Raw genomic sequence first — 22,133 nt, 5'->3', positions numbered from 1 at the left:
GGAGTCTTTAAGGTTTTTTATGTATAGTATCATGTCATCTGCAAATAGTGACAGTTTAACTTCTTCTTTACCAATCTGGATTCCTTGTATTTCTTTGTTTTGTCTAATTGCCATGGCTAGGACCTCCAGTAGTATGTTAAATAACAGTGGGGAGAGTGGGCATCCCTGTCTAGTTCCCAATCTCAGAGGAAAAGCTTTCAGCTTCTCGCCGTTCAATGTAATGTTGGCTGTGGGTATCATAGATGGCCTTTATTATGTTGAGGTACTTGCCCTCTATTCCCATTTTGTTGAGAGTTTTTATCATGAATGGATGTTGAACTTTGTCAAATGCTTTTTCAGCATCTATGGAGATGATCATGTGGTTTTTGTCTTTCTTTTTGTTGATGTGGTGGATAATGTTGTTGGACTTTTGAATGTTGTACCATCCTTGCATCCCTGGGATGAATCCCACTTGGTCATGGTGTACGATACTTCTGATGTAGTTTTGAATTCGGTTTGCTAATATTTTGTAGAGTATTTTTGCATCTACGTTCATCAGGGATATTGGTCTGTAGTTTTCTTTTTTGGTGGGGTCTTTGCCTCGTTTTGGTATTAGGGTGATGTTGGCTTCATAGAATGAGTTTGGGAGTATTCCCTCCTCTTCTATTTTTTGGAAAACTTTAAGGAGAATGGGTGTTAACATCTTCCCTGTATGTCTGATAAAATTCTGAGGTGAATCCATCTGGTCCAGGGGTTTTGTTCTTTGGTAGTTTTTTGATTACCACTTCAATTTCTTTGCTGGTAATTGGTCTGTTTAGATTTTCTGTTTCTTTCTGCGTCAGTCTTGGAAGGTTGTATTTTTCTAGGAAGTTGTCCATTTCTCCTAGGTTTCCAAGCTTGTTAGCATATAGGTTTTCATAGTACTCACTAATAATTCTTTATATTTCTGTGGGTTCCGTTGTGATTTTTCCTTTCTCGTTTCTGATACTGTTGATTTGTGTTGACTCTCTTTTCCTCTTAATAAGTCTGGCTAGAGGCTTATCTATTTTGTTTATTTTCTCAAAGAACCAACTCTTGGTTTCATTGATTTTTGCTATTGTTTTATTCTCAATTTTATTTATTTCTTCTCTGATCTTTATTATGTCCCTCCTTCTGTTGACCTTAGTCCTCATTTGTTCTTTTTCCAATTTTGATAAATGTGACATTAGACCATTTATTTGGGATTGTTCTTCCTTTTTTCAAATATGCCTGGATTGCTATATACTTTCCTCTTAAGACTGCTTTTGCTGTGTCCCACAGTAGTTGGGGCTTAGTGTTGTTGTTGTCGTTTGTTTCTATATATTGCTGGATCTCCATTTTGATTTGGTCATTGATCCACTGATTATTTAGGAGCGTGTTGTTCAGCCTCCATGTGTTTGTGAGCCTTTTTTGCTTTCTTTGTACAGTTTATTTCTAGTTTTATGCCCTTGTGGTCTGAGAAGTTGGTTGGTAGGATTTCAGTCTTTCAGAATTTACTGATGCTCTTTTTGTGGCCTAGTATGTGGTCTATTCTGGAGAATGTTCCATGTGCACTTGAGAAGAATGTGTATCCTGTTGCTTTTGGATGTAGAGTTCTATAGATGTCTATTAGGTCCATCTGTTCTAGTGTGTTGTTCAGTGACTGTGTCCTTACTTATTTTCTCTCTGGTTGGTCTATCCTTTGGAGTGAGTGGTGTGTTGAAGTCTCCTAGAATGAATGCATTGCAGTCTATTTCCTCCTTTAGTTCTGTTAGTATTTGTTTCAGGTATGTTGGTGCTCCTGTATTGGGTGCATATATATTTATAATGGTTATATCCTCTTGTTGGACTGAGCCTTTTATCATTATGTAATGTCCTTCTTTGTCTTTTGTTACTTTCTTTATTTTGAAGTCTGTTTTGTCTAATTCCAGAATTGCAACACCTGCTTTCTTCTCTCTGTTGTTTGCATGAAATATCTTTTTCCATCCCTTGACTTTAAGTCTGTGCATGTTTTTGGGTTTGAGGTAGGTCTCTTGTAAGCAGCATATGGATGGATCTTGCTTTTTTATCCATTCTATTACTCTGTGTCTTTTGATTGGTGCATTCAGTCCATTTACATTTAGGGTGATTATTGAGAGGTATGAACTTATTGCCATTGCAGGCTTTAAGTTTGTGGTTACCAAAGGTTCAGGGTTAGCTTCTTTACTATCTTACTGTCTAACTTAACTCGCTTGTTGAGCTATTATAAACGCGGTCTGATGATTCTTTATTTCTCTCCCTTCTTATTCCTCCTCCTCCCTTCTTCATATGTGGGGTGTTCTGTTCTGTGCTCTTTTTAGGAGTGCTTCCATCTAGAGCAGTCCCTGTAGGATGCCCTGTAGAGGTGGTTTGTGGGAGGCAAATTCCCTCAACTTTTGCTTGTCTGGGAATTGTTTAATCCCTCCTTCATATTTAAATGATATTCGTGCTGGATACAGTAGTCTTGGTTCAAGGCCCTTCTGTTTCATTGCATTAAGTATATCACGCCATTATCTTCTGGCCTGTAGGGTTTCTGTTGAGAAGTCTGATGATAAGCCTGATGGGTTTTCCTTTGTAGGTAACCTTTTTTTTCTCTCTGGCTGCCTTTAATACTTTGTCCTTGTCTTTGATCTTTGTCATTTTGATTATTATGTGTCTTGGTGTTGCACTCCTTAGATCCCTTGTCATGGGAGTTCTGTGTACCTCTGTGGTCTGAGAAGCCATTTCTTTCCCTAGTTTGGTGAAGTTTTTGGCAATTATTTCTTCAAAGACATTTTCTATCCCCTTTTCTCTCTCTTCTTCTTCTGGTACCCCTATAATGCGGATATTGTTCCATTTTGATTGGTCACTCTGCTCTCTTAACATTCTTTCATTCCTGGAGATCCTTTTATCTCTCTCTGCATCAGCTTCTCTGCATTCCTGTTCTCTGTTTTCTAGTCCATTAATGGTCTCTTGCATCTCGTCCATTCTGTTTTGAAGTCCTTCCAGAGCTTGTTTTATTTATGTATTCTCCTCCCTTAGTTCTTGCATATTTCTCTGCAAGTCCATCAGCATGGTTATGACTTTTGTTTTGAATTCTTTTTCAGGAAGACTGGCTACATCTATCTCCCCAGGTTCCTTCTCAGGGGAGGATGTAGTAGATGCCGAAGCTGTCTGGGTTAGTGTTGTCTGGATCATATTTTTTTGCCTTTTCATGTTGACAGGTGCTATTGACTGTCAGCTGGGAGGGCCAAACTTTTCACTTGCTACTGGCCTTTCTTTACTGGGACAACTGCGACCCCTAGTGGCTTGTGTTGGGTAATTGCGTGTAGACTGGGTCTGTGTCTTGCCTGGCTGATATGGAGAAAACTCCCTTTCTAAGGGGGCGGGGCCTGCCTTAGGCTGCTTCTCTGCTTTTGCAGCGCCTGGAGGGGTAATGGACCGGGGTGGGGGTGGGGTTGTTTAGCTGTTTACCTCCTTGAGGGGTCTCAGAGCTGTTGCCCAGGGGGTTAGTGCGCCCAGTTTTCCCTGTAATTTCCAGCCACTGGACTGTGACCTTTGTTGTTTCCGTCCAGCTGTTATGTCCCTGTCCCTTTAAGACTTTCAAAAAGCACTTGCTTTTCTTTGTCACAGGGGCATCAGCTTCAGAACCCGCTCAGAGGTCTTGCTGCCCTGTTTCCCTAGTTTCCAGCCCTCCACGCATGCACTGTGTCTGCGCTCTGGTGCGGGTGGCTGGGGCTGCGTGTTTAGCAATCCTAGGCTCCCTCTCCCTCCCGCCGGGAGCTGAGGGGAGGTGTGCTTGTGTCCCGCCGGGCCGGGGCTTGTATCTTACCCCTTTCACCAAGCACTGGGCTCTCGCACGAGTGGATGTAGTCTGGCTGTTGTCCTGTGTCTTCTGGTCTCTCTTTTAGGATTAGTTGTATTTGTTGTATTTTCAAAAATATATATGTTTTTGAGAGGAGATTCCCACTGTCCACTCATGCCACCATGTTGGCTCCGCCTCCGGTATTATTTTATATATATATATATACACATGTATTTTTTGTATAGGAAAGTAGGAAATCAGCTCAGCTGCTCTCCAACATTCCCGTCTGTCCAGAGCCGGGGGATCACAGAGTGGCAGACACTGGGAAACATTTCACCTGAGACTTAAAACTGGTAGCTGACGCTAATCATCTTTTAAGTGGCTAATGGGTGCCCAGAGACATTTTTATGAGATAGAGTACAGCATTAAGTCAGGAATAAGAGCGAAGCATGGATCTCCTACCTTGTGGTGTAGAGCACTGGGTTCTGTGAAACTGATGAAGTTAGGAGAGAGTTAGGAATGTCCCCTGCCTCACTCAGAGGCCAGAGTGGCCTGAAAAAGCAGGCTGGAAGTCAGAGACAGAGAGTCACTCCTCATGGATACCCAGTCAGGCAGTCCGGGTCTGATTCCAGACACGCGGACCTTTGAGAAGCTGCTGAAGTGTAGCCTCAGCCTAAACTCTCACAGTTGCCTGTGGCTTTCCTCAGTTCCTCGCATTCAAGGAGATGCCTCTAAAATGGAATCATGGCCTCCAATCAGGTGACAGTCCCAGCTCCCAAGGGAGACGGGGGATCCACTGAGGGAGACGCAGAGGAACCTGTCACTTGAGACTTTGAGATCAGCAGCCAGGCTAGTCCCATTTAAGTGGCTGATGAACACCTGATATTGTGTATCATAAATGGCTTCTGTCTATAAGGACAGTGAAAGAAAAGGCAGGCTTGGATGCCAATACTCACCTCCGAAGTTATCCCGGACGAGCCCCCAAAAATGATGCCGGGGTTCTTGTTTGCAGAGTCAGACAATGAACTTAGCAAACACCCAAGGTAGGAGAGCCAGGGAGAGGCTTTTATTGAGAGATATAGTGAGTGGACAGAGCTCCTGACTCATGCCAAGAGGGGACAAGAGAGCCCCTATATTGTAACAAAATAGTTTCTGAGCCTGGGATACCATGAAAACTCTAATCTGTGTTAGGCATATTTCATTTAAGAAGGCATGCCATACAGGTGTATGTATATGAGGAAAAATCCACCAAGTTGCATATATAAGATTTACGAACTTTTTTGTATGCAATTTTAACTCACTTAAAGAAGGAGGTATAAAAGTGTGTGTTACACCACATTAACTATTAACAAAGACATGTGGGACGCCTTTGGATAATTGCTCACCTGTTCACCCACCTATTCAGAATATTTGGTGAGTAATTTAGCATCTTAAGCATATTATAAATTATCTGTTCATTCATCTAGTTTTTTTAAATGTGCACCATATTATTCTCATGCTATATTAAGTACCACATTTGTCAGTCTCATTTAAGAGACTAAGTGTTAGGATTGTGAAAAGAACTTCTTGTGTCCTGCTTTGGGCATTTTCTAGAACAGTGAACCAGGCTAGAGAAATTTTCCACAGTGGCCACAGATCTAGAACAAATATTTTCAAGCTCCGAAGCCCTGGTGGCACCCCAGAACCCCAGACTCTGGAGCTGCAGATCTCTATTTGAACATTCTGAACCTTCCTCCTCAACAATAGACAGATTGATTTTGTGGTCAGAAAGTCTGTGCTTAGATATAAGGCAGGCTAAAAATTTGAATTTATGCAGTTTGGAGAAGGCATAGAGATAATGTCAACTTTAATTCCTGTTTTTTTCCAAACACAGGGAAGAGGCCAAAGGTTATGAGTGGAAATTAAAGAAAAATGGAAAACAGATGTGAGGAAGCTCACTATAGGAATGGAAACACAAGCAGCACTGAATATTGTTAAAGAAAAAAAAAAAGATTACTGCTTTAAAAACATCCAGCCAGTGAAGAGCTTATGAAAGTACTATTTTCATAATGGTATGTTTAAAATCATTTGACTTTTTAATATTTTACTAAAGTGATTTAATTCCATATATTCTCTTCCTTCAAGGTAAAGACATAATTTAGGAGCAAAAGAAGGTTTTAAAATCTGCCCAGTATATACTCCATCTAAAAACATAATACCTGGCAAACAGGCTCTTCTCAGCAACTGAAAATATAGGTGCTTCCCTGCCCTGTCCAGCATTGAACTTCAAAAAAAAAAAGTTTCTCTTTTCTTTTAATGGACAATGTTTGCTACTTTTCAAAATGCATTTATTCTTAAATTATCTTTCTATTAGATCACTTGAATAGATTCCCTTGACATTGACAAGAGCTATACAGATTTACTACGGTGAGAAATAGGTACTTAAGCAGAAACTCCTTTTCGATTACAAAATACATCATAATGATTCCCAAATAGATTGTTGAGATATTTTTGTATTTAAAGAGGATCCATGTGTTTTGATGTGTTTTGACTCATATATTATCTTCAGCTTAAATAAAGGAAGGGATTTCAAGATCTCTATAGAAGTACATAAATGTATGCATGGTGTCTTATAAACAAACACAACGGACATCTAGAATTTGTCTCATAACTTTTTCCCTTGTTATCTTAAAAAGTCAGATAAGAGTCATAAAAATGAAAATGAGGTATTATGATGTGGTTAAAAAGCAATTTTCAAAGTTTAAAAGCACACAAAAATTAAGAGAAGACATTTAAAATACATAATCTTCAGCATATCTTTTGATCAGAAAGCCCCCCCTGCCTGCCACCGATTATTTTCTTATGTGTCTATGTGTTTGGTTTGTTTAGTATTAAACAATTGACTTAAACGTTGACAAAGGGGAGTTGGCGTGCATCTGCAGTGGGTATATAATTAGGAGGCTGTACTTAAGGATCATTGCTGGATGCATTTACATTAGAGATGTAATTATGAAGAAAGACAAGGCAGAGCAATAGTCAAGGCACGAATGCCAGAATGGACTTGGAAACCCTGCAACTAAAATGAGTTCTCTTGTAGATTTTCAGTCATCCCAGTCACGTGCTACAGGGCAACGACAACAGTGGAATAAGGAAGAGCCTGGGAGCCACCAAGTCCAGACTCACTGGCTTCCAGCCAATCATCTTCCCTTGTCCTCTCTTGCTCTCATCCTATCCTGCCAAACAAAATCCGTGGCATACCACTTTTATGTGCATTCTTATTTTCTTATAAGTAGACACATTAATATGATGGGTTTAACTGTAGTTCATCTTATTTATGAGCCTCTGCTTAAATGTTAATAGCCTGAAGTCAAGTATCAAACACAAGAATTTAGAGCTAAAGATCGTGCAAGCCATACTTAGTGACTACACGACAGGGTCACCTTCCTGCCAGTCCTGTTTCTTTAGCTATTTTAATCTTTATCAACAGCGAACACTTACCATTCTTATTAAATGCCAGGCACTGTTCTGAACGCTTTGGATATGTTAACTCTTTTAATTCTCACAATAATTACATCAGGCAGCTATTATCATTACCATCTCCATTTTAAATTTGCAAAATTGAAGCACTGAGAAGTTAAGTAATTTGCCCAAGGTCACACAGCTAGGGAATGGCAGAGCAGTGTATAACTCTGGAAACTTGTGCTCTTAACCACCATAACACCATCTGTGCCTATCTGCAGTTGCCAGATAAATAATTTTACAGTAATCTTTCATTGTTGGAAGGAGTCAAAATTGTTAGATTGGATGTGTGCTGAATGGTTCATGCACAGACAGTGATGGGGAGTTTTCCCAACTCTCCAAGTTCACTTGTATGTGGAATATACCACTTGCACTGTGCCACATAGCACTAGATGTACTTTTTAAATCACCATGTAAATTCGTCATCATCCTGTCTGTAGTGTGACTCATAACCTCAACATTAGCAAGATAAACTGATGCTTCATAAAATAAGATAAGATTGAGTTTGAAGACTAATTAAAGAGAAGGAAGCTGATCTCATGTCCATTAAATTTCTAGTTTGGTCTGTTTGGAAAGCATCCAAAGGGTTAATATATGTTTCACTGGAGAGTAAGGAAAATTCAGTACTGATGAGAAATTAGGTCAGGGTGAAAAGAAAAACACAGAATATAAAGTAAAGAAGACTTTACAGAAATAATTCCTTTCCCTTGCATTACACAGAACCTTCGAATAAAGGAAAAGGTTACCCTTAGATTCTTCTTGCCCTGCCTATCAGTAATCTTTATTACTAAGACACAACAACTTTATTTCATAATCATTTTCTTCCGGCCAACCAGCTGTGGTTACTCAAGACAGATTAACTAGAACCTGATGGATTTCAGCCCCTGTTCAGCAATACCAGCCAAATACTATAATTACACAGGATGCAGACTGAGATAATGTCGACCTTGTATTTAGAGATAGTCCTAGATAAGTTGGTTGAACTGTCAGATTTGTGGGTCAGGCTTTTCCATCACTTGTACTGTATCGAAGAGAAAGACAGGAAAGAGAGAGAAAAAAGACCTCTCATCATTTTAGCTGTCCCAAAAGAAGGCATCTAATAAAGACTAAGACTTTATGAGGTAGGAGTGGATTCACCAGCATAGATCTTAAAGAGCTGTGTGGAGGAAGCGCCTGCACTGAGGTGAATGTAATCTCTGTCCTTTCTGACCCTATCTGTTCTGTGACTAGGGTATGTGAGAGCCTTTCCATTTGGCAGCTTGTACGGCATGCTGCCGATGTTATGAAACGTACGTTAAATTGGGAAAACAGTTGTCATAAGTGTCCTTTTGGAGGAAATGCATTTCCTTAATAAGAGCACTCCTTTATTTCTCCCATGAATTCAGATAGGGAACACATTCCTGAATGGCATTCTATCAGAGAGGCTGCAAGGGAATGACTTATTCTAAAAATCTTTAATGACCCAGAAGCAGAATATTTTTGGTCCTTATATTATGGACATAAATGCTTAAATTCAGATGTCAAGTGCCAACACCTCAGAGATATGATTGCTTGAAATCAATTGAAGATGAGGGATCCAGGGGATATTTGTTAATGGTTGATGAACAATTCCCTCAATCATTTGGTTATTACTAACCAATTCAAAATGCCTCAGCTCTAGGTCTGTGTAACCAAATTACACTGTGCAAAAGTCTCCTTGCTTTAATAAACTTTAAGTTCAATGTGAAAATATTTTACATATATCAAGTGTTGTGCCATGCTTTTCTTCTAGGTTAATGCTTTCTGAAGCCCTGCCTATTCGGATGTTGTGTCTTTGCCTGTGGACATTTTTTTTTTTCAAGGGATGTCTTTGTTCTCACCCACGTTCTCCTAGTGAACTATTCATCTTTTAAAGCCTACATCAAGACTCTGCTACTTGTTTGCTGTTGTCATTGCCATGTCCCTTTTCCTTTCTACCAGTAATTAATTGCTTCTTCACCTCTGGGTTCATCGTATAGTGTTCCTGCCCCTATAATCCCATGTACTGCATTTTATTATCATCATTATTACTATTAGTTAATAAGCCATTTCTCTAGCTAGAGCTCTTTAAGGGCATAGAGGCTTGTCTTTGATCATCAGCACAAAAGAAGCAGGAGCACCATATGCACTTAATAAACGTCAGGTGGCTGAATGGATGAGTGTGTGAATAAACAGTAAAGTCATTTTAAAGAAAGAGGTTAGTCTTTAGTGTATCTGCTAAGCTAACTATTCGAAATATCAAAGAAGCAAGATCATGTTTTCTAACTTGTAAAGCCAACTGTAGAGTAAGAGGCAACTGAAAGATGACATTGCTCTTATGTATATACTAGAACTCCTCCTTCCTAGTCTTCATTTCCTCTTCATAAGGAGAAAAATTCCTCTTAGCTCTCCAGAACAATTTGTACAAGAAACATTTCTAGCTTCTCTCCACCCTTTCATTTATTCCTATTAATTGTTGAAAATGGGGAAGAAACAAAGCAGAGCCAGGTCAGTACTTTCTGGGTTCTCCTGATATTTCTGCTGCTCTGCTTTCCACCTTCTGGTACCACAACTGTGGAAGCCTGCGTCTGCATCTTTGTGGGGGAGAGAGGGAGCATTTTTAATGCAGAGGTTATTTATCAGGCCTGCAGAAGAAATGCAGTTTATCAGTAAACAAAGTTGTTCATCTTTATTGGTGACAAAGATACCCTTTGAGCTCAATTTATCTGACTCCTATCTCCATCTTTCCTAGTATCCAAACTCAGACAGATATTTATTGCTTTCCTCCCAAAGAACTCCAATACAATGTGTCTAGTTGTGCATTCCTAGAATATTGTGGAATTATAAAATTTTATTGAACTCTTTTTATAAGCACACTGAACCTAAATTTAGTATTTTTTAACACAGAGTTAAGGCAGAGATATCAAAAAAATTTATTTCAGAATCATTCAAAGCATATCTCCCCCGACCCCAAGCCCCCCACTCCAGCCCCATATTGACATCAACCTTGCAGAGGTCTAAATCTTCATCTAATACAGGTACTGAGTATAGCCCACCTTCTGGTTGAATAGACATTCTGTTTCAGCTTGAATCTAGTAACTAGAAACTCACTAACTCTGGGGGCTTCTTGTTTGCTTGTTGGATAACTGCAAAAGTTTGAGAGTGCATTATTCTATTACACAAAAATTTGCTTCTTTGTAAATTTTACTACTTTTACTCTCTGGTGGAATAAAAGCAAATTTACTTCATATTTTTTCCATGATAAACCTTTATAGCTTTAATGTATTTCCTTGAAATCAAGGCCCATCTGTCTTTTGTCCTCATACCCCCTTCTTTGCTTAATATTAATAAAACAAACATCTTTTGAGCACCAGGCACTGTGCCTGGTGTTGGTCATAGAAAAACAAATAAGACACTGTTCCTTTTCTCATAAAGGAAACATGTACATGTAAAGATATGCTTACAAACTGTTGTGTAAATTGCTGCAGTGAAAATGAACAAAATGCAGAGGAACACAAGACAGGGACTACCTAGTACTGCATAAGGGAAAGGGTTATGACAGAGGAGCAAGGACATTTTATGAGTCTTAAAAGATTAATTTTCCAAGTAGAAAAAGAAGGGAAGAATTTTCTAGCCACTTACAACAGCATGTGTAAAGGCACAGAAGGAAGAAAGATTTTAGCATGCATTGTGAACATAAGTGTTCAAAGAGACTGAAGCATGGGTGAGTGTGTAGAGAATGGTAGATGAACCCAAAAATGAAGGTGCTCAGGGTATGAATGGTTTCTTATATCCGGCCAAGGATATGGATATTGACTTATGGGTGAAGGAAAGCCATTGTAGGGATTTTAATGGGAAAGTGACTATATTAGCTATTTCATGAGAATCATATAAGCATTTGTATAATGGAAATGGGATGAATTAAAAGCAGGAAAGTTATTTAGTTTTTTGTTAGTTTCTCTTTTGATTTTTGCAATGGTCTCTCTGACGGCTGCCTAAGAGTCAGTGGGAATGGGGATTAAGAGAGAACGATGGATATGATTTCGCCTGTAAAATAAATAGGATTTTGTGGCTGGATGAAGATGGAGTGAGGGAGGAAATAGATTTAGGGAGTAAGTCTAGCTTTGAACAGATTTGGTTTCTTTGCAGTGTTCATGTGAAAAACAATCCAGATACAGCAGATCTGACAGCAATGAATCTTGGGAGAGTATTCTGAAACTGACAATATAGAATTGGGATTCTTTAACAGATGAGTAGTACTTGAAACACAGGAATGTGCAGTGCAAGAAAATGCCACGATCAAGACCCTGGGGAACGTTAATGCTTAAGAGGTAAGAAGTAAACCAAGAGAAAATAGTGCTACAGAAGCCAAGAGAGAAATTTCTTTGGAAGTAAGGAATATTCATCATTGTCAGAGGCCACAGAAAGGTCATGTTAAACAAGGAGGGATAACCTGGTGAATTTCTTGATTAAGCCATTATTGATTACCTTTACTTAAGAGTGATTTGAGTGTACTGAGATGGTGAAAAACAGAGATGCTTTATTCCAGATAGTGGCTTGGTTACTTGTTACATAAATGGATATATAAAATACAATAAATAATTAAGCTTCTTAGAGTCCTCTGTTTTCATTAGTTTGCCTCATTCCTTTTAAAAACAAATGTTAGGCTGAACAGATTCTAATACCAGATTTCATAATAAGATGGGAATATTTAAATTCTATACTGTGGGGTAAATGGAAGAATTTCCAAAATCTCCTGCCTGGTCTTAGGTATTTATCACTGCAGAGCATCCAGGTGGTTTGAGGCAAGATGTGTAGAGAGACTAGCCATTCTCTCCTCCCCTCCTTCCTGGTATGTAATTGGTCTGGTGTTTGCCAGTCACCAAGGACCCGCCCATGGAGTTCCAGCTGGCGGGGAAGCAGAGCAGGAGCCGGGACTGGAGGAGACGGGACTGAGCCTGGCCCCTGAATTCGAGCAAGCTATGAGCAGTAAAAACGGTTTCTCCCAACCTGCCTTCCCCTTGCTTTACTTTGGTTTCACCGGATTCACAGGGGAATTTGCTCCAGGAGGGGGAACCCCTTTCCTCAAGAGCTACGTACACATACAAAAAAGTTTATTTTGTGGGTTTGTTTTCAACATCTTTCACTAATTCTGTGGAACTAAGAGAGATTTGCCACTGTCCTAGTCATGATAGGCGTGAGTGTGGCTTGCCTTGCTCACTGAGCAAGGGAGGAAATGTGAAGACCCTTGTCAGCTCCATCCTGCCCTCTTGTTTGCCAGTGCAACCATCACTGGCCTCCCACTTAGTCTCCAAAACACCTACCTTTACCACAGAAATATCTGCCTTTCCTGAATGTAAATTCATAACATGAAGTATGTTATTAGAGTGGAAGTTTCCAGTGCCTCTAAAATTCTTTGTGAAAATATGTAAATAGAAATTAAAGAAAAAAAAATGATACCATCTAAGAAATTTAAAATATCAGTCTAAGAAATAAATGCAACTTTAAGAAATCAAAAATCATAAAAGATTAAATAAGGAATATCTTTTCTATACTTTATGGAATTATTTGATTGGAGGATCCTAGCAATGACTTGAAAATAGTAATAGAAATTTCTGCAAATTAATTGAGTTTGAAATAAATACTGATATTTTTTCAAATTGCTAAGTAATGCTCAATTTTACATGTTTATTTTGGGCTTTGTCAGTTGGGAAAAAAAGAACAAGTTCAATTTCCAGGAAATTAGGTTTTGTTAAAAGTACTGTAATTTAATTATTTTATCATTGTGCAGACTGATATTCAAGAAAACGGTGTGCCATGTGAGATGTTTTGCTGGCTAATCTACAGCTCAATTACAGCCATCTTTAAGAGCTAAGAGAAATTGGCCAGAAGTTATATTTAATTTCACTGCAAATTTGACGTATACTTATTTTCAGCCCGATTTGATAGGAACTGGCTGGAGCTATTTCAATGCAAACGATCCTTATTTTCCTTTTTTGACCCTATGATCTCTTCTTGAAAATAAATCTCTTCAATGACAGGCTCATTTAGAGTTGGTCTGGAATATTTTCCCCATTGCCTTGGTCTTCAATTGGAAACTTGCCTGATTGGCCCTAGGGAATAACAAGCTTCTAACTGCATTACAAGATCACTTCTTTCTGGAAATATATTCTGGTATCCATAGTTTTGATTTCCTATTAAGCAGTTGATTTTACCATTAAGTTACATATTTGTTATAAGTAGATACTATTTTATTTTGTAGAAAATTGCCAAAGGGGGCTTCAACAAGACAGATGTTCATTTCTCGATTACAGAAATGAAATCTGGGGGTGAACACTGAGGGTGAATAGTAGGGTACTGAGTGGTCATGCTATTTTGTCGGAGACCAAGTGTCAACGAGACTTGGTGTCAGAGACCAAGGTTCCCTCGATCTTGCTGCTCCACCAGCCCTCAGCATTCCACCTCATGTTTCAAGAAGGCTATTCTTGCTGCTGCGATCTTGTCAGCATTCCAGGCAGCAAGAAGTAGGAAGGAACTGAAGGAAGGCAGGCCCCTCCTGCTAAGGATGGTTCCAGAAAATTGCGCACAGTATTTTCACTTACATTCTGTTTGCTAAAATAAAACTAACCATGAGCCCGCACCTCGCTGCAATGGAGTCTGGGAAATGTAGTTTTTATTCCAAGTGACCGCATACCCAGCAAAACCCTGAGGGTTCTGTAAGAGGAAAAAATGGGAAAAAATGTGAGAGCAGGTCCTGCAGAGCAACCAGCTGCCTCTGCCATAGTGTTTTTCACATGATACACTCCAATAAATCTGAATTTATGATCCTCGTACTTCAGGAAAGCTTTTTTGGATATTAGCCATGCCTCTTCTTCAGCTGCTGGAAAAATGACTTCTATGCTCTTATTGTTATATATTTATATTTCTGTTCATGATGTTTTTCTCGTCTACTAAATAGTATTCTTAAAGACAACGGTCTCATGTATCCCAAGTTAGTGTACAGTTACGTACCCTGAAGGAATTCAGTAAAAGCATGACTAAAAGTCAGAGGTATAGAAATTAGACATAAAAATAAATATTTGGTAGTACTATTCTTGACAGAATAAGGTTCTTTTAGAAATATTTTAAATCTATATGTCTTCCTGGAAAGATGCTCTGCTCCCTTGAATAAGAGTCCTGTGTGGTGCCCTGAGGAGCTTTCTTCTCTGTCAGAGGCACTGCGGTTTTCCACACATTAGTGAGATCAGAACAGATCCTGCACAGCCTGAAAGTTGAGACCCGGGAGACAATGTCTTTGGATATAAACAGGGAGAATGCTTGGAAATATCACCATAGTAATGCTGGAACAACACCTTGATGACTGGATAACTAGTTTTTCATTCTTTCATTGTACTGGGGAGAGATGTAAAAATGAGAATGAATGTGCACAAGTTGGTAAATCTGACTTGAACTGATAAATGAATTTAGTAGACTGATAAATGTAGACTGATAAGTGGAGGATTCATGCGTCTAGAGGTAATGAAATAGCTAAAGAGAAATCACTTTTCTAGTTTTGCCACTGTCTTTACTGATTAATTGTTAATATTTATGAAGAGCTTTAAACTGCTGGGGACTTACACTTTAAAATGTTTCTTTGTTCATATATTTTTAGCAGTATTTATTGATTGAGATTTCCTACCTTAAACTATGACTGTTTTATGTGGAAGTTAAAATCTCATGTTTGTGGTAGACATTTTAATAATGGCCAATGATTAGTACTGCAAGATAAAATACAGGATGCCCAGTTAAATTTCGAATCAGATAGTCAATGAATTTTTTTTAGTATATGTATACCCTATGCAATATTTGGGACACGCTTATTCTAAAAAAAGTTGTTGTTTTTCTGAAATTCAGATTTAACTGGACTTCCTTTGTTTTTATTTGCTAAATCTGGCAACTTGCCCCTTTGTGATTCACACTGCCCTTTGTTCATGCCGCTTTGTCAAATGGCTTTGCTGCTTCTCTTTCAAAAGGCAGAGCCTATTTCTCCACTCTGTTGAATGGGGGTTGCCCTTGTGACTTATTTTGATCAATAAAATGTGGCAGCAGACGTATTGTGCAAGTTGTAGTACTCAGATTTAGGCTGTTGTGTGCCCTCTTCCATAGGAATAAGCAAGTAGCCCAGGACCATTTCTTGAGAGCACAAACTTTTCTCACCCATTTTAAATAGTTTTTCTGTCAAATGTCAAGATTTTATAAATGTCTAAGTCTGTTTCTGGAATTTGGGTTTAGTTCCATCATTTGAACAATAATATGTTATCTTAAATGGTATAGATTTATCATGAGACTCAATATCTAATAGAGCCAATACCTCCTTGAGTGTCAGATAAGATGGGCTCTGCCCCAAGTCCCATGCTTTAAAGGACGCATATATCACAAACATTCACATTCAGAGGTGTTTTGTTTCCATCTTGATATCCATAAAATGTTTTTTGAAGGTTGACTAATCAGTTGAGCAAAAGAAAATTCTAAGAGGGATTCATAAGCCAAAACGAGGAAGATAAAGGGCTGAAAGCCATGTGTACATGTGTGGGAAGGAGGAAAATCTGCTTTGTTCACAAAACTACAGAACAAATGTCTCTTTTTGTTTAAAGCTGACCACTCCAAACCATTCAAAATAGTGCCCAAGCAGACTGCGTTTTCCGGTTAACTGTACTTATTCCCTCCCTGTGCTGGGGAAGTGATTTTGAGAGGCATCAGCACTGGATGGAAAGGCTCAAGTAGGACTTGAGAAAGGCACCTGCCCACCTTGTGACACCAAGTAGAAACTCTATGATCCTTTCTTCAAAGTTAGACGTTTAGAGTCAGTCATGTTAAAAAAATGTGCCTTGAATTTGTTTCAATCAGGTATAGTAAGGCACACAGACCTGGAAATGATTGTTATGAAGAAGTCTATACTTACAGAACTTTAGGAACAGAGGGCATGGTAAGCTTTGTAGGGTCACAGGGGGAAGCACCAGGGATGGTCAGGAGGCAGGGAAGCAAGCAGAAAGCATGGGCAAAAGCCTCAATTGTGGTTTTCATGGGAAGCATGAGCAAGGCAGGGGGAGCAGGGTAAATAGGTTTAGGATTGGCTAGTTTGAGTAATTCCAACAGGCGGCTGGGGTATAGGGATTGCCTCTAGTTGCCTGGTACCTGACACTTAGTTAGGAGAGAGAGATAGTGTCTCAACCTATGAAAGTTTGATGAAAGAAGAAGCGTGTGATTATGGACTCTGGATTGGTTGGTTTGCACATGAAAGTCACATCTCAGGGGAGTCATTTGCTATCTCTAGAAATTAGCTAACCCTGGGAGGGGCAGTCTCTCCAGGAACAACAAATACCCTAATGTCAAAGCATCGTTAATCTGTAAACTGTTTTTTTTCTCTCAACAAAATCTGACTCTTAGAGATTAAAGCTGTATCTTTCACAATTTTTTGTACCTAAAATGAGCTTCAAAAGAGTATTTTGGGACTTTAAAATGGAACAAATAACTAATTTTGTCTAGGCTGAGTTTCACCCTTTCTATGAAGCATGTCTCAACCTGAGTGGGTGGAGAGTTTTAAGAATGATTATGAATGAAAAACAAAATGAATACTTTAAAAAATATCATACCACAATAAAATAACTTTAAACCATGATTAAAATGACAGCTAATGATAAATTATTCATTGCATGTTTATGCCTTTATTTATTGCTACTAAAGTAAGTACAAGTTGATGTGCACAAAGATAGAACCCATGCAAAAAAAAAAAGAATACACCTGTAAACTGGATATGATGTTGACTGCAAGTTTAATATGGCACTGATTATTTTACCTTTGGCATGCTCCATATAACTCTAGGGCACATCTCATTGGGAAATACTTCTACAGATAAGTTAATGGAACAGAAAATATTAATCATCATGATCAGATTCACTTTTTAGGACTATAATCCTACTGTAGGAGTCTGCTACCTAATGGGCCAAATCTGGCATGCCATCTGTCTTTGTAAATAAAATCTTCTTGGAACATGTCCATTAATTCATATCTTATATATCTCAGTTTTCATACTATTTCAGCACAGTTGACTCATTGAAGTAGAGACCTATGGCCCATGAAACTTAAAATACACTAGCACTTCATGGAAAAAAGTTTGCTGATTTCTGCGCTAGAGAATGGACTGAAATGAAGAAGAATATTTACACATAAATGAATTTAAAAGTTATTGCAATAGTAAAATAGATGATAACTGCCTGAACTAAGGCAGTAACAATAAGGTCTCTAGAGGAATCAAATGATGTGGAATATTCAGAACCTGAAGAGCTACTAGATAGATGATGAAGAAACCCAAGATGGATCTGATGCTTCGACTGAGTGACGGAGTGAGACGTGATACCATTAACTGAGAAAGGAGCCATGTGAGAAGCAGTGTTGGGCAGTGAAGTCATACAAGAGTACAATGGAAAATATGAAGATTTGGAACAGTTTGAATTAGGAATACCTATGGAGGAAGACAGTAGAGCATCTTAGAAGAGAAAAAGGATGAAGATCTAGGGTTCAGGGAAACCAGAATATGGATTTATTTATTTTTATTAATTTATTTTTTATTGAAATTTAGTGGATATACAGTATTATACTGGTTTCAGATATAAAACATAGTGACTTGGTGATTATGTATATTACCAAAGGCTTGCCATGGTAAGTGTAATTTCCCCTTGTTACCATACCAAGATCTTATATTATTATTGGTTATATTCTCTGTGTTGTACTTACATTCTAAAGAACATAAAATGAGCAAAAAAGAAATAGATCCATAAATACTGACAACGGACTATTGGTTACAATAGGGAGGAGGTACAGGGTGGGTGAAATAGGTGAAGGGGATCAAGGGTACAAACTTCAATTATAAAATAAATTAGTCATAGACTTGTTTTAAGGACACAGGAATAAATGAAACTGTCCAAGCAGAAGTGAGTAAAATGGTGAGAAAGCAGAGTCAAAGGTAGAAGACTTGGGAACAAAATATTTAGATACATTTCAGTACATTGGGTAGAGAACAAATCAGTGAAGAGCCTCATTAAGGTCAGGCTTCCCCAGGCCTGCTTGCCCTCCATTTTTTCTATAGCAATTCAAACATGTACTTCAAGCCTTATTTCAGTGCATGATTTTAGTGAATGTCTGCTTAATCATTGTCAATGAATGAATGGATGTGCAGTTTAAAGTCCTTTTCTTTTGTAAATTTTAATACTGAGCCCCAAGTACTCTCGTTTCCACTTAATTCCACCTTTTTAACATGATGAGGAAAGGCATTTTTAATTTTGTAATTTATATCATGCCCAGTATAGTGCTGTGTGAATAACTGATGCTTAATAAGTGGATGAATAAAATGCTAACTTGGATATTACTTTTGCCTCAATAGTCATCTCAGCATAGCAATACCTTAAAAACAGACAGTGGCTTTGAGAAAACAGCATGTCTCACTGCACACCGGGCACCATGTTGTGAGAAGCTTGTGCCACTTGGGTTGGAGTCATGGCGCATTTTGAAGTTGAAAGCATGAGGGTCCTTTGTGAAAGTATGAGAATTGTTTATTTTTTCTATCTTTCTTGTAGCTGTTAATCATTGTCTTATTTTTAAAGACATTGTAAATTTGAAAAACATGTTTTTTCTCATTTATACATAGAATCATGCAATTAAATGCCAAGTGGTGATCAAAAACTCTACATGAATACAGTATAGATAAGGTCATAATTATATAAAGTTTTTGAATTTAGCTTTCATTTTAGTATCTAATTTGATAGATACTTTTTTCTTTTTAAGAAGATGATTGAAAAAACCATGATAAGGGGAAAGAGTAACTCAAGCATTTTTAAGTGAAGTAGAAGCACTTCATCTCCGTGGCCTAAGCTTCCAAGAGAGAACCTAGAAAAATAGGAGTAAGTTAAACACACAGTAAGTAGAAGAAAGGAAATAATAAATACAAATCAACTAAATGGGAAGAATGTCAAAAAGTAGAAAAATAAAAGAAGCCAAATGCTGGTTCTTACAAATTTATAAAAACCCAGGTAGGCTGTTCAAAAATTAAAGAGATAGAGATAAAGATAGAGACAGAAAGAGAGAGAGCGGTTATGTGCCTAAAAGGGAGGTGGTAAATTACAATATTAAGAATAGAAAGTGGGATATCACTACAACCATTCTAGCATTAAGATGACCGAAAAATACATATTATGAACAAATTTATGTCAATAAAATTGACAACCTAGATGCCATGGCAAAATTCCTTAAATTCTTTAAAAGATACAAATTGCTAAAATTGACTCAACATGATAGACAGTGGGTGGTGAGGAGGAGCTTGTTTATACAATCTGTGACACTTCTCATCTTTTCCAAATGCAGGGAGATGACTGTGATAGCTTGAAATTAGTGACAGTGGGAAGATTTACACTACAGAAACTGGCAAACACTACAAACCAGACTTTTCCCCATAGGGATGGTTTACCAGCACACCACTGGGCAGAAGCATTATCATTTAGCAAAGGAAAAGACATTAGAGGCAGTTAGTTACCTTTTTAAGGACATCACGAAATTCTCACGAAATATAACTAGGAGGGTTAATGAACTATTTGATATTGGTTAAAAAATGTGGAATGGACTAGTTCATTTCAGTGGTGGGTAAGGTTATTAGTTCTAGTATGATCTGAAATAATTTGGACATATGAAAGGAGAAAACATATTTCTGTAAGGGCCGATAAAAAATTTTTTGGTTAATAGATATGGTGATGGTGGCTCAACATTGTGAATGTAGTTGATGCCACTGAATAAAATTATTAAAATGTAAATTTTGTGTTGTATGTATTTACCACATTTAAAAATGTAAAAACGAAAAAGGGGGAATTGGAATTGAATTACTTCTGGTTAAATTTCAACAATACACATTAGACCCATAGCTTAGATCTTTGAATATAATAAAATTTTGTGTGAAAAATACAAATAGATCTTGTTAATACATTTCCATTTGGTAGGTGGTTTCTGTGTTTCTTGTTCAGCATCTCTGGGGTTGCAAAAAGACACTGCTTACATATGCATTGCAGAATAGAAGCAAACCTGAACACTAAGCCTCCCCTTCTTTGTCAAACCCTCTCCCCTGTGGCTTACTGTCCAGAAATGTTCTGACCTGACATGTTCAGTAGGTCCTTCTCCCCTCCTGACTGGAATATTACCTGAACATGATCACCAATAACTGTGTCCTCTTTTTCAACCTCGAAGGCTGCAGTTTTGCCTAGTTTGATGAGTTGGTGTATTTATCCAGCCACCTATGAACAAAAGTCAACCATTTTGTTCCTTTATGAACAGTGGATTCAGTTAAGGTCACTAGATCTGTTTCTTTATCTGGGAATGAAAGAGTTATACTATATGTCATGGTTACTCTTTCTGTCTGACAAACCACCCATAATTCAGTGATGTAAGACAACTACCTTTTTATTTATGCTCATGGTTTCTCTGGGTCAGGAATTTGGGAAGAGGACAGCACTGAGGGCTTGACTCTGCTCCATGATGTCTGGGGCCTCAGGCGGGAGGGCTCAAAAGGCAGGGGCTGACTTGAGGAGTAGGCGCTGGAATCATTGGAAGCTTGTTCATTCATCTGGCCTTCGGGCAGGGAGGATTCAAAAGCTGGAGCTGCCCCCTCCCCCACTCTGGTGTACCTACACGTTGGTGTCTCAAGTGGCTTGGCTTCTCAACAGCAAGGAAGCCTAGTGTACATGCTGGTTAGGGGACTCTAAGAGCAAGGGTTCCAGCTAACAGGGTAGAAATGAGGCCATTTCTTCTGACCTAGCCTGGGGAGTCAGGTAGGTCATCCTGCACCTCATTACGTTGGTGCCAATTGAATATGAAGATCGAGGAAGTGGTTCACACACTCCCTTTCAATGAAAGTCAAGGTGATGTTGTACTTAAGTATGTGAGATAAGATATTTTTGGAAAATCTAGTCAGGTGTAGTGTATGATTTCTACCTATTTTCTCATTCAGTGATTATGTCCCTAAGTCAGTAGGACTCAGGACTACTTGAAGCAGAGTTTGAGCACTCAGCTCCCTCACTGTAATTGATTTTCATTCCCCTGGTGGCCTTCCTCAGTTTAGCCATATTTTCTGGCTATAAGGCTAAGAACCAAGCGGAATGTCAACTTCTATAATTAAATAGTTTTTTTTGGTGTGTGTGTATGTTTATCTTTTCTATCTATCTAGGTCTGAAGAAGAAAATGTATTGTTATGACTCTAAAGACTTCCTGCTGGATGTTCAGATGCTTGGGACAGTACAACTGAATATATAAGGAGCATCACTAATCAAATCAATAAGTAACATTTATTTTAATGGAGTTTGAGAATCAAGAAAAATTTCTCCCTTTAATTGTAAAGTAATAATACTGGCTTAGATGTCAATGAAAATAGGAGTCATAATAAGCCACTTTAAGAAAAATGATTATGTTTTATGATTATGTTTCAGAATGTTAATTTCAGTTGTAAATTAATTCATTCAACCAATGTTTATTGGTTCCCAGCTTTCATTTAGACATGACATTAGGTATTAGGTCTACAGTGGTGAACTGAACCTAGGATGATGCCTTCTCTAGGGGAGCTAGTCTAGCTGAGTAGAAGATGTGGGAATGGGTGATGAGAGTCAGCATATAAGTAAACACATGAGGGAATATACAATTACAAGTGGTGATAAGTAAGGGAAAGAAAAGGATTGGGTATCACAAGACAGAATAAACAGGAAAACTCATTTAGATGAGATGACTTGGGTAAAAAACATTCGAGAAACTGACATACAGTTGATACTTAAATGATTGTAACTTGTGTGGC

General features: G+C 38.3%; 1 long non-coding RNA gene across 4 annotated transcripts in view; it reads left to right on the top strand.

Annotated features, from left to right (window-relative positions):
* Positions 1–22,133, top strand: part of LOC118968245 (uncharacterized) — a 94,026-nt gene that overhangs the window by 6,537 nt on the left and 65,356 nt on the right. For 2 of the 4 annotated variants that reach the window (XR_012131581.1, XR_005055802.2), the window contains one exon: positions 5,652–5,829. The exons of 1 other annotated variant lie outside the window; for it this stretch is intronic. This is a non-coding gene — a long non-coding RNA (uncharacterized lncRNA). Of the gene's footprint in view, positions 1–3,078; positions 3,152–5,651; positions 5,830–22,133 lie in introns of those variants that run through there. One more of the 4 variants, XR_012131583.1, reaches the window with a different exon arrangement.

This window comes from Manis javanica, chromosome 5 (genome assembly GCF_040802235.1).
Source record: "Manis javanica isolate MJ-LG chromosome 5, MJ_LKY, whole genome shotgun sequence".
In the NCBI taxonomy this organism is placed as follows: domain Eukaryota; kingdom Metazoa; phylum Chordata; class Mammalia; order Pholidota; family Manidae; genus Manis; species Manis javanica.
The sequence above is the reverse complement of the archived record's forward strand: the minus strand, read 5'-3'. Positions and strand labels throughout refer to the sequence as shown.